Raw genomic sequence first — 14246 nt, forward strand, 5'->3', positions numbered from 1 at the left:
CCTCTTACCGTCAGTCATCACAGAAATAGACACCCGGGTACTTTGTTCTGTGGTACAAGTCTTTGGTAATGCAGATCTTCCAGGACTTGATCTGTAATCTGGGCTCTTGCTGTCCTGCGCTGAGGTGGACTGAACGTGAGCTCACGGCCGGGCGCACTCCAGCCCGTAGACCTGGTGTATCATTTTGGCCCAAAGTGCTGTTAAATTTAAATCAGAAAGTAACAATGCTGTTAATCTACATCCTACTTTTATTTTATTTTATTTTTAAGTTGTAGGCCAGAAGGGAAATACACAAAAAAAGAGGGTTAACTGTTGCTGCGGGTATGCCCCTGTGTGACTGGGTGTGTGGGCTTACGCTGGCCTGGGACAAAGACTGCAAGAGTCAAGAGAAAGACTATTTTTACAAATTTTGTAAATAAATGAAAACCTTCCAACTTTAGAGGTGCGGTCAGATGTTGTCATTAAAAAACTGCCAGTTGTTTTATTACCGTCTACCTGTTTTGGCAAATTTGCAAATAATTACTTACTTTTCATTAATATTTTCCAAGGTCAGTTCCTTTACTCAGCCAAAGGGAAACCCAATATCCTGAGCTGAATTTCAACCCCAGAGAGTTGAAGGAAGGATAGGTTGAGGGAATGTGACAGAAGTTTGTCTGTCTGTACCGCCTCGGGTCAGCCAACCACCCATGAGTTTCAGTAGCAGCAGACGCACCTTCCTGCAGAGGTGGGAAGGTAGGAGTTTTCTATTTTTCACTTAGCTGCTCATCGAAGCTTCTTTCCCCCATCTCATGTTGTCTGAATACTGTTTCTGTACTCTTTATTCTTAGTTCACCATCTTTATTGTTTACTTACCTGCCTTGAAAGTATGTATTTATATCCTTTATTATCTGTACCAAGTCACGTGACTTCATGGCTATTTCAAACGTACCTATAGTTTGTTAACAGCGTCCGGTACAATGCGGATGTAGAAAAAATAAGCCATTTCCAGAACTTTCGACAGATTTTGGAACCAACATTCTTAACGTCACGTCGGTATTTGCAAAAAGAAAAAAAAGAATTTAAGTTGCTCTGTAATTTGTGTGTACGTGAAGCCAAAGAGGGAAGCAGTTCAGTTGAGTGAGACAGGGTGTGGCAAACAGGCCCGATGTTGGGGTTGGTCACCGGGCTGATATTTTCAATGCAGCTTCAAGATCCATCTTCAATGCACGCTAGAATGAAAACCAAAAGGAAGCTTTCACATCTCATTGTGATCGTCTGCTGGGCCTTCTCATGGCCTGGCTTTTGCTGCTGTTCTCTCACCTTCAGCTAATCGCTGGGTCCACACTTGTTGCATACTGTGCTCTCCCTGATGCAGACCAAGGGTCTTTATGAAACCCTAAATGCAGAAGCCCAGCGTCCCTTACTCTAGGGATTTTCTATAGGAAGGCCCTAAAATGATTCACATTAAACAGAATTCGACTGTAAACTTAATACCTTTTTCTATTAAAAATAACAGGAAGCATTTTTAAAGATTCTGGGCCCTCAAAATTTTACAGAGCATTTTCAAAATCATCTCTTGATTTCAGTAATCTACTTCCCTTGTAGATTCGATTTTTGTTCATTGATCTTTTGAATAGTACATGATGGAGTTACTGTGAGCACCACTCCAGACCTTTGCCTTCTCTCTGATAAAGAGAAGAAAGTTGCTTTTTATTTATTTATTTATTTTTATTAAATCATAGCTGTGTACATTAAATGTGATCATGGGGCACCATACACTGGTTTCATAGACCGTTTGAGAAAGTTGCTTTTTTATATGTAGCCATTTTGCTTTTAACCTTAATGGACAAATCTAGTTTTTTCTAAGTGGACTTTGTTTCTGCACGGATAGAAAGATCTGTAAACTATCAGTAAGGTAGGCCTTTCTTAAAAATCGTGCCTAGCCCAGTCCTTCCCCTCTCTGTGCGGCCACTGAGGGCTCTGTGTTGAATCTTCACTAGGTACAAACACTTCTTTAGGCATGTAGGAGCTGTGTGCCCCCAAGGGCTTACAACTTGCTGGGAAGGTGGCTGGGGATTAGTACATGGAGAAAAGCATTAGGAGCAGAGCCCCGTTCTCAGTAACTCGGGTGCAGGGAGCTGGGGAAGCAGTGGGGAAGGGTTCTGATTCTTTCTTCTTCTGCATTGAGTTACTTCTAAATTCAGGACTTCTAAAATCTGTACCATATAAATGTGATTAACAGGGGTCAGGAAAGAATGTTATTGTCTTCTGGAAACAGGGTGTTGATAGAAATAGGGTAAAAGGAAAGCCAGAGCTAGACAGTTTGACCAAAATCTTGACAAATATTTGGTAGAAAGCATTGGGGAAGGTGTTACTGTTTTAAGTAATGTATCTCAATGACAGATAATAATCCCAAGGACTGGCTCGGCGCTTGTGGCTCAAGCGGCTAAGGTGCCAGCCACATATACCTGAGCTGGTGGGTTCAAATCCAGCCCAGGCCCCCCAAACAGCAATGATGGCTGCAACCAAAAAAAAAAAAATAGCCGGGCGTTGTGGCGAGCACCGGTAGTCCCAGCTACTTGGGAGGTGGAGGCTGGAGAATCGCTTGAGCCCAGGAGTTGGAGGTTGCTGTGAGCTGTGATGCGACGGCACTCTACCTAGAGCAACAGCCTGAGGCTCTGTCTCAAAAAAAAAAAAAAAAAACCTAAGGACTCTTGTTCTGGTGATAAGTGAATATATCAACATCTTGTTGCCATACAGCTGAGAAGAGTTGAACGGGCCTGTTTTTTGCAGTGCCCGTGGGGTAAACTTTGGAACAGCCCCTTACTCATTCCACACAGGCAGAGGAACTTTTGAGTTTGCAGTAGTTCATCCTGTGTTGCAGTTTTGTTTTTTAATTTAGCTGAGTTCAAATCTGTAGGAAAAAAAGTCAAGAGAACAGAAAGGTATGTTTTGGACTAGTGGATTTATTCACTGCAGGCAGAGGGCCTGTCTCAGCAGTTTAGGTTACAGCCGTTCCTTCAGTGCTGTGCTTGGTTTTCAAAGACGAGATATCTATTTTCCATATAATTTTTCAGAAAATCGTATCTGTGCCCATTTGTTGAATTTGCTCAAGGAACTTTCAAGCAGACTTTTAAGTGTGGGGACCCCAGGGGTGGTGCTGCTGTTGTCTTCCGCACAGCGTGGTGATGAGAGGATGGTGGAGGAGCTCCCTGCGACCCGGGCTCCGAGAGGGCTGGTGTCGTGTGTGCTGAGTGCTGCTCGCTCTGGTGCCCACCAGCTCTGCGTGGCACACAGTCCTTGCTCAGTAAACACTCGCGGGCCGTATTTGTGGAGTGACACGCCAACTCAATGATTAGTTAGAGTATATTATCAAGGCTTTTTCACAGTTCCCGTTCCTTGGTTGTTAAATGATTTGTGATAGCTTAGTCAGTGTCTCTGTGGCATAATTCTCAAGATTTTTTCAGATTTATCAGTGACAATGGAAGCTCCATTTCCTCTTTTGCAATCATTCATTTCTTAGAACATAACAATTCTTAGGGGAAAAAATGATGTGGACTAAATTCCTAAAAGAATTTAGGCGCTTGAGGGGAATCTATAGCTCACTGCATTTAGCAGCGTTAAAGATAAGGCAAGGGAGACTAGGCTTACCAAGCTTCTAACAGTTGATTCTAGACCCCAGGTCTCTCCCGATTATGAATTTGATGTTCTTTGCAGAGGGTGGGGTTAACAGTTGATTCTAGACCCCAGGTCTCTCCTGATTCTGAATTTGATGTGGGTTGTTAAGCCAAATACCTTCGAGCTTTTCTCTCTTTCAAACTCAACGTTTGTCGATACATACAGCCCTGACTTAAGATGGTTTGACTTGTGATTTTTCCTCTTTAAGATAGTGGGAAAGCAATGCAGATTCCATAGACATTATACCTTGGGTATCCATACGGGCATTTTATTTTTCACTTTCAGTACAGTAGTCAGTAAATCACATGACTCACATGAGCTATTCAACACTTCATTATAAAATAGCCTTTGTATTAGACAATTTTGCCCACCTTAGGCTAATGTAAGTGTTCCGAGCACTTCTAAGGTAGGTCAGGCTAAACTGTGTTGTTTTAGTATGTTAGACATATTAAATGCATTTTCAACTGAAGATAGTTTCAACATACAACAGGTTTATCAGGACGTCATCCCTTCTTAAGTCAAAGGAGTGTCTGTAGTGATTTAGATGAAACAGGGAATAATAAAGTGCTCTAGTAGTAGAGAACTCAGAGGTTACCTTTACCTGGAAATGTTACAGGCCTGGGGTAAGGTACAGCCAACCACAACAGAAAAGCAAGCTGGCAATCTGCCTTCCATGCAAAGGTTATTTTTCTTATTACAACAAAACTAATTAGTGGATTTTCTAATGTAAGAAAATGTTGCTGTTAGTGAAAGTTTCCTCAGTGTGCCAGAAAGCAGATGGTGGCAGTGAATAGTGCTTCCTTCTGCCAGGTTTTGTATACGCTTTCTAAACCTGCAAGAGATTTTGCTTTCCCAGATTCAGATTTCTGATCTTTTTATTTCGAAACAGAAATAGAAACTTATATTTAAATGTATTTGCATCATGTGGTAGGTTTGACATATCATGGCCACTTGAAAATGTTGAGTAACATTAGATGTTCTGCATGAATTTCTTCTCCGAGAATCTGGGGACTTTTTTTGTTGTTCTCTACTTTTTTCTCCTCCTGTAAATCAAGAGTTTGTGCTTTGAGAGTGTCACAATAGGGAGTTTGGGGGAGTTATGAAAAGCATTGGATAAGATTTTATGTGGAAATGATTTTTATTTTGTTTTGTTTTGCTCCCAATTACCATGTAAACACCAGCTTTTCACAGTAAGGTTCCTCATAGCACGACTCAGTTCATTATGACTTCAGCATTGGTACAGTTTCCAGTAATTTATTTCTGTTATCTACTGATGAGATGTTACTTTCTGCTAGCTTAAATTTTTTTTCCTAATGGTTTGAATGAAAGTCCTCACAAGTGTGTGTTTTTTTTCCTACGAAGCCTAAGCATGTCTGTACAGTAGCAACATAGCAGTGTTAAAGTGTGTGCTGATCATGTTTAGGACCGTCGGGAGGAGACGGACATAACCGTGTACACGTGAGGCTGTAGGAGCGCAAGTGTGGTAAGGACTTAATAGCCTTGTTGACTAAGAGTTTAGAATAATTTTTCTCTGTCTACAGAACGTCTATTTAGAGGAGAAAAGGAAATTGTTAAATCATTAGATGACTTGTTAAAGCATCAAGTAAAAATGAAAATGAAAACAAAGTGAGTGATTTTTTTTTTTTTGGACATCATTTGGGCAAAAGTAAGAAGAAAGAATCGTCCCAAAGTTACCAAATGGAAAAATCTCCTTATGGAATTATGTGCTGTTTTTGGAGGTGATGGCCAGAATCAAAGGAAATAAGAGAAGGTTTTTCATCCTCCCCTTCACATCCTCCTCATGTTACGCTTTGCTGCAATTAGTCTATCCCCCCTCCCAGGGCTAACCTGGTAATTCAGAGACATTATGCAGGACATTATTCTACCTTTAATTTCAGAATAAACTCTTATTTTTACTTGTAACTTTGCCCATGAATGTTGCAGTAAAACTCCCCGTCTTAGTTGAAGAGCCGCTGTCTCTGTCACCTGTTCCCAGGGTACCACTTCTGTTACCGCCTCTTCTTTTTTTAATTGCTTCTCCTTTGACTTTATTTTTCCCATTCGTAATTTGTTTTCAACATTCTTTTCTAGTAACCCAAAGTGGAACAGGACAGAGTTTAGAAATGAAATGTCCATAGATTTCAAGCAGACATGATTGAGTCACTGTTCATTCTTTGCTTTTCTTAAGATTGTGAATCTGAATCCTAGCGAGGATCCTCTGCGAGGCCAAGGAGGGAGAATCCCTGGAGCTCAGGAGTTCTAGACCAGCCTGAGCAAGCGCAAGACCCTGTCTCTACTAAAAACAGAAAAACTAACCGGGCATGGTGGCGGGTACCTGTAGTCCCAGCTACTTGGGAGGCTGGGACAAAAGCATGCTTGAGCCCAGCAGTTTGAGGTTGCTGTGAGCTGCGACACCACAGCACTCTACCGAGGGTGATCTAGTGAAACTGTGTCTCAAAAACAAAAACAGCCTATAAATCTGAAAAGACCGAGGTGATACTGAGAACACTTGGAGCCCTGCGTTGGTGCCTGGACTGTGCCCCAGGGGTTTAAGCCTTGCTTAGAGGAACCCGGCAGGGGTTGGGTGCAAGGGTGAGGGTGTGCAGCCCTGGGGCGTGGTCAGCAGGCACAGCGACCCTTCTGCTTTGCACACTGGTGCCCCGGCTCCTGCAGCTACTGCCTGTGTGTGGGCTTCCACCATCATCAGAGAGTTTGAAAAGCCACAGAGCCAAGAGATTTGTATAAACCATTTCCTATTCATAGAAATCTCTACCTGCTCTAGCTATCTCAGAGAGCCTGTGGCAAGGGCTCTAAGTTAGAGAAGCTCCAAGTCACCACCTTCGGTGCAGAGGAGGAGAATTCGCTGCTCTTAGATGAGTAATATGCATTTTTATAAGCGGTGCACAGTTGAACAAACAGGGCTCTTCGCGACCATCTGAGCTACTGCAACACTGAATAAAATCTCACAATGGCTTGTCAGAGTAGGTCGAGTAGGTGGTAATAGACGTTTGATGGTTTGATGTAAACACATTTCTTCTTGAGAAAGGTTAATTATTAGTCATTCTTTGGAGTGAGAGATCTATCGTGGTTTTTGAAAAGTAAATCGGGAAAGTTCTGATAACCTACTTAGACTTTTTGATGAGGAGACACTATTGAAATAGCATCTTTATCAGAAAGAGACCTTCCAGCAAACATGATTTTTTATTAAAAAATTAATCCAGCATCCTGAAGATAGTTCATTTGGCTTAATCCTACACAAACCATTACTAGGCACTGTATGGAAGACAGTTTAATTTCTGGGATTATTACTAAGCACGTTACTCATCAATACTGAGTTACTGAGATGGAAAATACTTTTATCTCCCCTACAACATAACCACAGAAAAGAATGGGGATTGCGTTGTCCTAAAGTGAAAACAAAAAGGGCAAATAAAATGAACTTTGGTTGAAGGTGAGAGCACATCAGCTCGACCGGTACTAGGATGGGTTGGAGGGGGTTGGGGCCCTAGGAAGGGTGATGGATTTTTGAAAGCTTTTCGAGATTTCAAAGCTCCCTAAGACAATTCCTGTACTTTAGTTGTTTCGGTTTGTTTTTCTCTTGTTACATAGGATGTTTGTAGTTTTCCCATTGGTATCAACTCACACAGTTTTGGAATTTCGTAATTCAGTGCAGCTCCGGTTGTAGATGAAAGTTCACTGGAGAATCACTGACTAATCTTTTTAGCGTGTTCAACTGCTCCGTAGTCTAAAGATTCGCAGAACCTGAAGGCTTCCAAGTGTAGTTCAAACATCCAAAGCACTTGAGGATAAGCACCATGTGAAGAAATTTTAAAATATTGTGCTGTAATTAATTTAAAAAAACTTAGCACTGCGTATGTCAGGGAGAACGCCAGGGTAGGATCCAAACAGATACTCTTAAAAGTGAAATGATTCACTTAAATCATTTAAATAATATACATATATATTTTTTTATCTCTCATAGAGACCTAGAAGCAAAACCATCTATGCCTATTTCCATTTGTAAAAGGCTTGGGTAAATTTCTAAAAAATCAGATAGGATCTGAGTTTTATTATAATGATATGGGAAGTCTGAGGAGCACTTTTTGGTTGACAAATGATAAACTCTTTATATTTGTACGTTTCACGATAGGTTCCGAAACCAGGTGATCACAGAAGGGTATTGTCAATGTGGCCATTGAAAGCACATTATTTTAATGATAGGTATGAGAGAAAATACATTTGAAACAGTTTTAAAAGGGTTTGTTTTAAATTCTAGGGCCTAGGACCTACATTAAATTCTTCAAGGACACCTTTTTTGGTAGCTCCTATAAACTCAAAAGTTTTCTGGTGTTCTGGATGACATAGAGGGTCAATGGCAGTATAAAGAAAAAAGAACATTGTTTATGGTCTTCTGTGGCCAGGGGTTAGCCAAGTCACTGAAGATAAACATTTGCAACTCTTAGTGGGCTGTTTGTGGTCATTTATAAAGTAAGGAAGAGACACTCTTTGAATTGCAATGGTTATTCTACTCTTATTATTTATAATTTCACTTACGATCTGCAGCAACTAAGCAAATATTACCCAGTCCCTTTTGGGGTCTCAGCCTTGAATGCCGTCAGAAGACCAACAGTGAAATGGCTAATGCTATGCTTCAAATTCAGGCTTCCAGGGCTGGAAAGAGCTTTCAGATGCCCAACCCCCTCATCTTTTAGCTTTTCTGGCCTGGAGAGGTAAAATTTACTTGTCTGGGGAAAATGGGAGATTCAGGACCAGAACCATAGGGTTCTGTCCTCACCATGGAAACATAACCACTTTCTGGTCATGCAGTCTCCCTGCAGCCAGGAAGTCCACCCCAGAATACTGCTGACATATCCGAGATGGGCCCTGTGGTATTTTGTGGCTCTGAAAATGCTATTTTTTCACCTTTTGATTTAAATTCCATTTCAACAAACATGTATGAGCATCTATGTGTTCCAGATACAGTGCTCTCTTCCAGTAAAAATGAGCCAGGAAATTAAATAGTCAATGTGATGCTTTAACTACTTTATATACTTTAGAAAACCTGATCCATGCAGTGCACAGTTAGGGAATTACAGCCACTCATGAGTCACAGGCACTTTAAATCATGCTCCTCCCATCCTCATTGCCTTGAGAGTCAGGGATGTGGAAGATGAGCCCGCCGAGGTTCACAGAGGACAAGGGGCTTGCCTGGGTCCACAAAGCTAATATACACAGCCAGCCAGGGACACAAACCCAGGGGTTGTTTTACACCACATCTTTTACTTTTTTTTAACTGTACTGTGGCTACCTCTGTTAGAATGATCATTTCTATTAAAGGGAGGACACAGGCCTGACGAGGAACAACATTCTGTACTGTCCGTGAGATTGTTTCTAAGGGGGGGAAATCTGATGTTTAAAAATCATTTTGATACTTTACACCAGTGGTTCTCAACCTTCCTAATGCCACAACCCTTTCACACAGTTCCTCATGTTGTGGTGACCCTCCACCATAAAATTATTTTCGTTGCTACTTCATGACTGTACTTTTGCTGCTGTTATGAATCGTCATGTAAAGATCTGATATGCAGGAGGTATTTAGGCGACCCCTGTGAAAGGGTCGTTCAACCCCCAAAGGGGTCGTGACCCACAGGTTGAGAACCGCTGCTTTACACCATTTCCAACAGTGCGGTTTTTGCAGCAATGCCCAATATTTCACTTGAAATGACTCTGCCTAAACTTTTCTACGTCCCGTCAGAATAGCTGGCCCTAACCGTTACCGTGCAAGTTAGGGTACAGGCTACTGTGCGTTCTGTTACAAGGGGCATTTAGTGGGACTGATTGCTGCTAAGAGTGAAAGAATAAAGTCAATGATAAGGGTGGCGCCTGTGGTTCGGTGACTAGGGTGCCGACCCCATATACCAAGGGTGGGGGGTTCCAGCCCAGCCCTGGCCAAACTGCAACAACAATAACAACAACAACAACAAAGACAGCCGGGCGTTGTGGCGGGCGCCTGTAGTCCCAGCTACTCGGGAGGCTGAGACAAGAGAATCGCTTAAGCCCAGGAGTTGGAGGTTGCTGTGAGCTGTGGTGCTACAGCACTCTACTGAGGGCGACAAAGTGAGACTTTGTCTCTAGAGAAAAAAAAGCAATGATAAATATACACAACAACTTCATGTTCTACCTTCATTTCAACAGGAAACAGGATTTAATCAAGAGAGGATGTCACAGAACCTCGAGTTTGTTTTCAGTGTCCTGACTGAGAGCTCCTCGAGGAGAGGGACCTGGCCTGTTTCCATTTTATGTCAGGGAGAAAGGCGCAGAGTAGTCACCTGAGTCAGCGAGTCAAAGAGCGAAGGAAGGAGAGGCCCGAAGACAAGGAAGTCGCCAAGGAATGGTGCTGTTCAGGGTGACCCTGCCTCCCTGCCCCCCTGGTTAGCAGTGTGGAGCGGGTGTCCCTGTTACTGCAGAACCCCAGACTCGCCCAGGATCTCTGGCTGTAACTTCACCAGCGGTGGGGTTCACAAACATGCTGATAGATGACCCTGTTTTCTCAGATGCTTCAGAAAGGGAAAAAAACAATTCCTGATTTACCCAGCCATGGTACCTTCGACCTTCTCATTAATGCTTCTGCATTTTTTTTAGGCAAATTCTTACTGTGCTGGTCTCAATCCTATCCTGTCATGGAATTATTTTCTGGTTATGGGCATGATAGGACCCAGCTGATGATTTTGAGAGTTTAGTCATTTCGTCAGTGGTTTTAAACCTCTTCCACCATGGTTTCTTCCCCCACTCCGTACTCCCAACAACCAGTTCTTAATTCCCCCCCTTTTTTCCTTACCAGGAAGAAAACTGTCACAGTGAACCCTAGAAGCTTGTCACCTGTAACTCCGAGGGAGCCTTAGTTCTGGGGGTCTTCTTCTGGAGGCCTTCACCTTCCTTTAGACAGTTGTCGTTATCTTTGTCTAAAGGTCGTAGCTAAATTGAATAAAAGGAAAGCTGTGTTGTCCTGTCGATGCACAAAGGCAGTATTGACTTTCCTAATCCAGTTTGCTGAGGGGTGAGAGAATTAAATTAGATATCTAAGCACAGAAATTGAGAGCCTTTGAAAACAAAGATAAGGAGACAAGACTGTATTTTCCCTTTTCCTGGGAGCTCTGTGCTCAAGATTTTGCAGGTGTGTCATCCGATCCATGGCTCGCATCGATCAAAACTGTGCCAATGCATATTTAATTAGCAAGGGGACCCTGGATGCATTATAGCCATCATCCCTATATTGAATGGACTGTCAGACTTTTCCGCACACTTCTCCACCCCCACCCTCTGCTGAACCCACGCCCCCTCCCTCGCCCGGCGTTTGGGAAGCTTCTGCATTTTGTCTGAGCATCTAAAAAGTTTCTTTGTTTTTAGCTGCTGATGCATACAGCGCCACTGAGGAGAATACAAACAAGTAGAGTCCTAAAGTGTTTATTTTGTCTAGGAAGACAAGCTAAAGCAATTCAATTCCTTTGGTAAGATTTTCTAACCCTGTAGAAAACCAATAAGAAAAACACGAAAAGAAATGCACTGTTCAACTCTTCATGTGTCGATTTTTTTGAAGAGTTGGTTATGTTAAGCTTAAAAAAAGATTTTAGGACAAACTTTAATAATAGATTTAAAGAATAACCTCTTCTATATGATGATAGAAAAAGTATTTTCTTGTAAACGCTACCTGGTTTGATAATTAGATCGAGTAGTATTAGAAAATATTTTATTTCTCAGTCCAGTGTGCATGATAAAATTCAGCATTCCGAAATGAATCTGTCATGCTCTTAAGGAAGCCCATGGATGTAGAAAAGTTTAAAGTTAGAAGGTGACAAAAAGTTAGACGTGGACATATTTTTTTAAAAGTTTCCAAGATTTCGTGGGTAGTTTATTGGTAGGGGTTCTTAAAGTGATGGGAGGTTTGGAGTTCTGCCACGGACTGGTTATTTCATGGGAGTATGGCCACCGTTCATTTTCACACGGGTTCCAAAGCCCGAGTTTGCAGACAGTGTTTTCTGATAAACAGATGTAATTCACTAACTCTGATTAGAATAAAGAGCAACAGACTGCGAGCACATGTTTAGGACTCATTTAAACTCATCTGCATAGTCTAGCTCATAGTTCTCTTGTCTCTAGCCTACTTTTGAGGTAGCTTCTTGCTGGTACAGGAACAAGGATTTTTTTTTTTTTTTCTGCCTGCTACAATTTGTGCAGAGATTCATGGGAAATTCATTTGCATACATCTTGTTACAAAGACTGACTACTTCCTGGCTTAGACAAAGTGTTGCCTGATAAACAGACTTTAACACACAAATGTCTGTCTGGAATAAACAACGGCAAGCTGAGATTTACATTTCCATTATCAGAGATAATCTCTTTCCCAGTATATGGAAATTACGAATCTTTTCTTTAAATACAGGTCTTTCATACTGATGTTTTCTACCAGAATCATACCATGTGTGGGTTGGGGTTGGGTTGGTTTTTACAAGGAGAAAAAACTTGCTTGGATATGAAGATTTCATATGGCAGAAATAAATGTACTTTTTTTTTTGTTTGTTTGTTTTTTGGCACGTTGTAAGTTTCAAAACCAAGTTTTCTTTGCATTATTTTATTTGATCCATACAGCAGTCTTGTTAAGTTAGGCAAACTGGTCAGTAGCGTCCCCATTTTACAGATGAAAAAACTGAGATCTAGAGCAGTTAAATTCTATAGCTGAGATTTTTAGGACATCATCTTTTTTACCATTTAATACTTCTTTCAATAATAAGGAAATACGAATGCAAGAAAGTTAATACTTAGGGTACTACCTGAACTTAAATAGCATAGTTACCCTCAGTAGAGGGTATTTTATTATTTTAATAATTTTTTTACAGACATCAGGTACATGAAAATAATGCATATAGACTATAACTCAATTATGCTTCATTTTCAGTTAAAGCATTTATTTTTATAATATGAAAGTATGGGGGAAATATTTTACCTTTAATTTGTATAGATGGCTGTATGGACAGTTTTCAAGTATACATTATTTTGTTTAAGAACTCCAAGAAGCTAATACTACAGTTAATTTTGAACTCCAAGAAGCTAATACTACAGTTAATTTTGATTTTGATACAGTGAAAAGAAGTGACTAAATGGGAAATAGAACCCAGTTCGGCTATGTGACCTGTTATAATGATGGCTTTTTATGTAGGTCTTTGTTTATCTTGGACAGGGAACATGACCAGGTGGATTCAAAACCGTGAGTGAATTAACAGGTTACCAGGCCTTGTCAACACAGCTTCTTTTTTTTCATGGGGAAAAAAAATTCAAACTGATTACTTAAACATTTTAGTTTATCTTAATCATAGAGCCTTGTCTAAAAAAATGTGATATGAATTTAGTCAAAGTATCTTGATTACATATCTTTTATAATCACCAGCTTCTTACCTTTGACATAATTTATAACATCGTTGAAAAAGCTGGTCATTCCTTGAAATCAACCTCTTGCAAAAAGATTGAAGGTTTAAAGATTGAGTTATCTTGTCATTACAAGATAATGTAATGAATTTGTGATTTTTAAGCTTAGAAATGATTCTCCCTCACTGTCATAACACAACAATAATTACACTATTTCATTTTTTTCCTCAATGTGTTAAAACTGTGTATCATTCTGCAACCTCCTTGTGCACTTAGAAAAATAACACTTCTAGGAGTAGGTGATAAGACAGTTGAATCACTCTTCAACCTAAAAGATCTTGCCATGATATACAGTCCCGACTAAACAGATGGGCCTTGGATACCAACATTAATGCCAAAAAATCAAATTCTTGCAACTTTAATATTCCACAAATCCTTGTTCAGAAAGTCATTATAAAAAGAAAAAAATTTTGAGAAAGAAAATGGCAGTAACCTAGATGATACAGCAGCCTTAACTAGGACTTGAAAATGCGATGCACGGGAGCGGCTGAGCAGAGGGTCTCCAGAGCAGCTGGCAGCCCTTGGGGTGGTCTGGCGGAGCCTTTCCAAGTGACTGCTGCAGGAACACAGCCTTCACTCTCCCTCCAAATCAGGATTAGAACAGAAAAGGACCGATGTGTGCAAACTAGTCCTTTTGGAGCTAGAAGTTCCCTCCACCACATCTCCCCGTTACCCTGTTAAAGGAAGACTTACTCTGTGCTGTAATTACTGCTGTCCCCGTGCACGCACATTCTCACAAACACTTACGTCTAGCCTGCTGGGGAAAGTCCTGGGGATCAAATTTTGTATTTTAAATGTGGTAAAGGTATGACTTCCCATTTAAAGAACCAGGGTGTGTTTCCATTGTTAAAGCTTAAGGAAAGTTGCATGCTGTGACTTACCTCACGATTGATTTGTTTGCAAAACTGGGGTATTGTATGCTAATTTTTCATTAAGTGGGCCACAGTTGTGTGCAGTGATTGACCTCAAATATTGGTTGGGTTATTCACTGAGCTTAAAAGATTCTATCCATTCTATGGACATATTAATAATAATTGCATATTTTCAGTGGTCAAGATTTAGTTAATGGTATTACAGATTTCTGTTTGTTCTTAACCAGACTGTGATTA

At 40.9% G+C, this 14246-nt stretch overlaps 1 protein-coding gene across 6 annotated transcripts in view; it reads left to right on the forward strand.

Annotated features, from left to right (window-relative positions):
- NFIA (nuclear factor I A) overlaps positions 1-14246 on the forward strand; it is a 406685-nt gene that overhangs the window by 175943 nt on the left and 216496 nt on the right. The window lies entirely within an intron of this gene.

Source organism: Nycticebus coucang, chromosome 22 (genome assembly GCF_027406575.1).
Source record: "Nycticebus coucang isolate mNycCou1 chromosome 22, mNycCou1.pri, whole genome shotgun sequence".
NCBI lineage: Eukaryota > Metazoa > Chordata > Mammalia > Primates > Lorisidae > Nycticebus > Nycticebus coucang.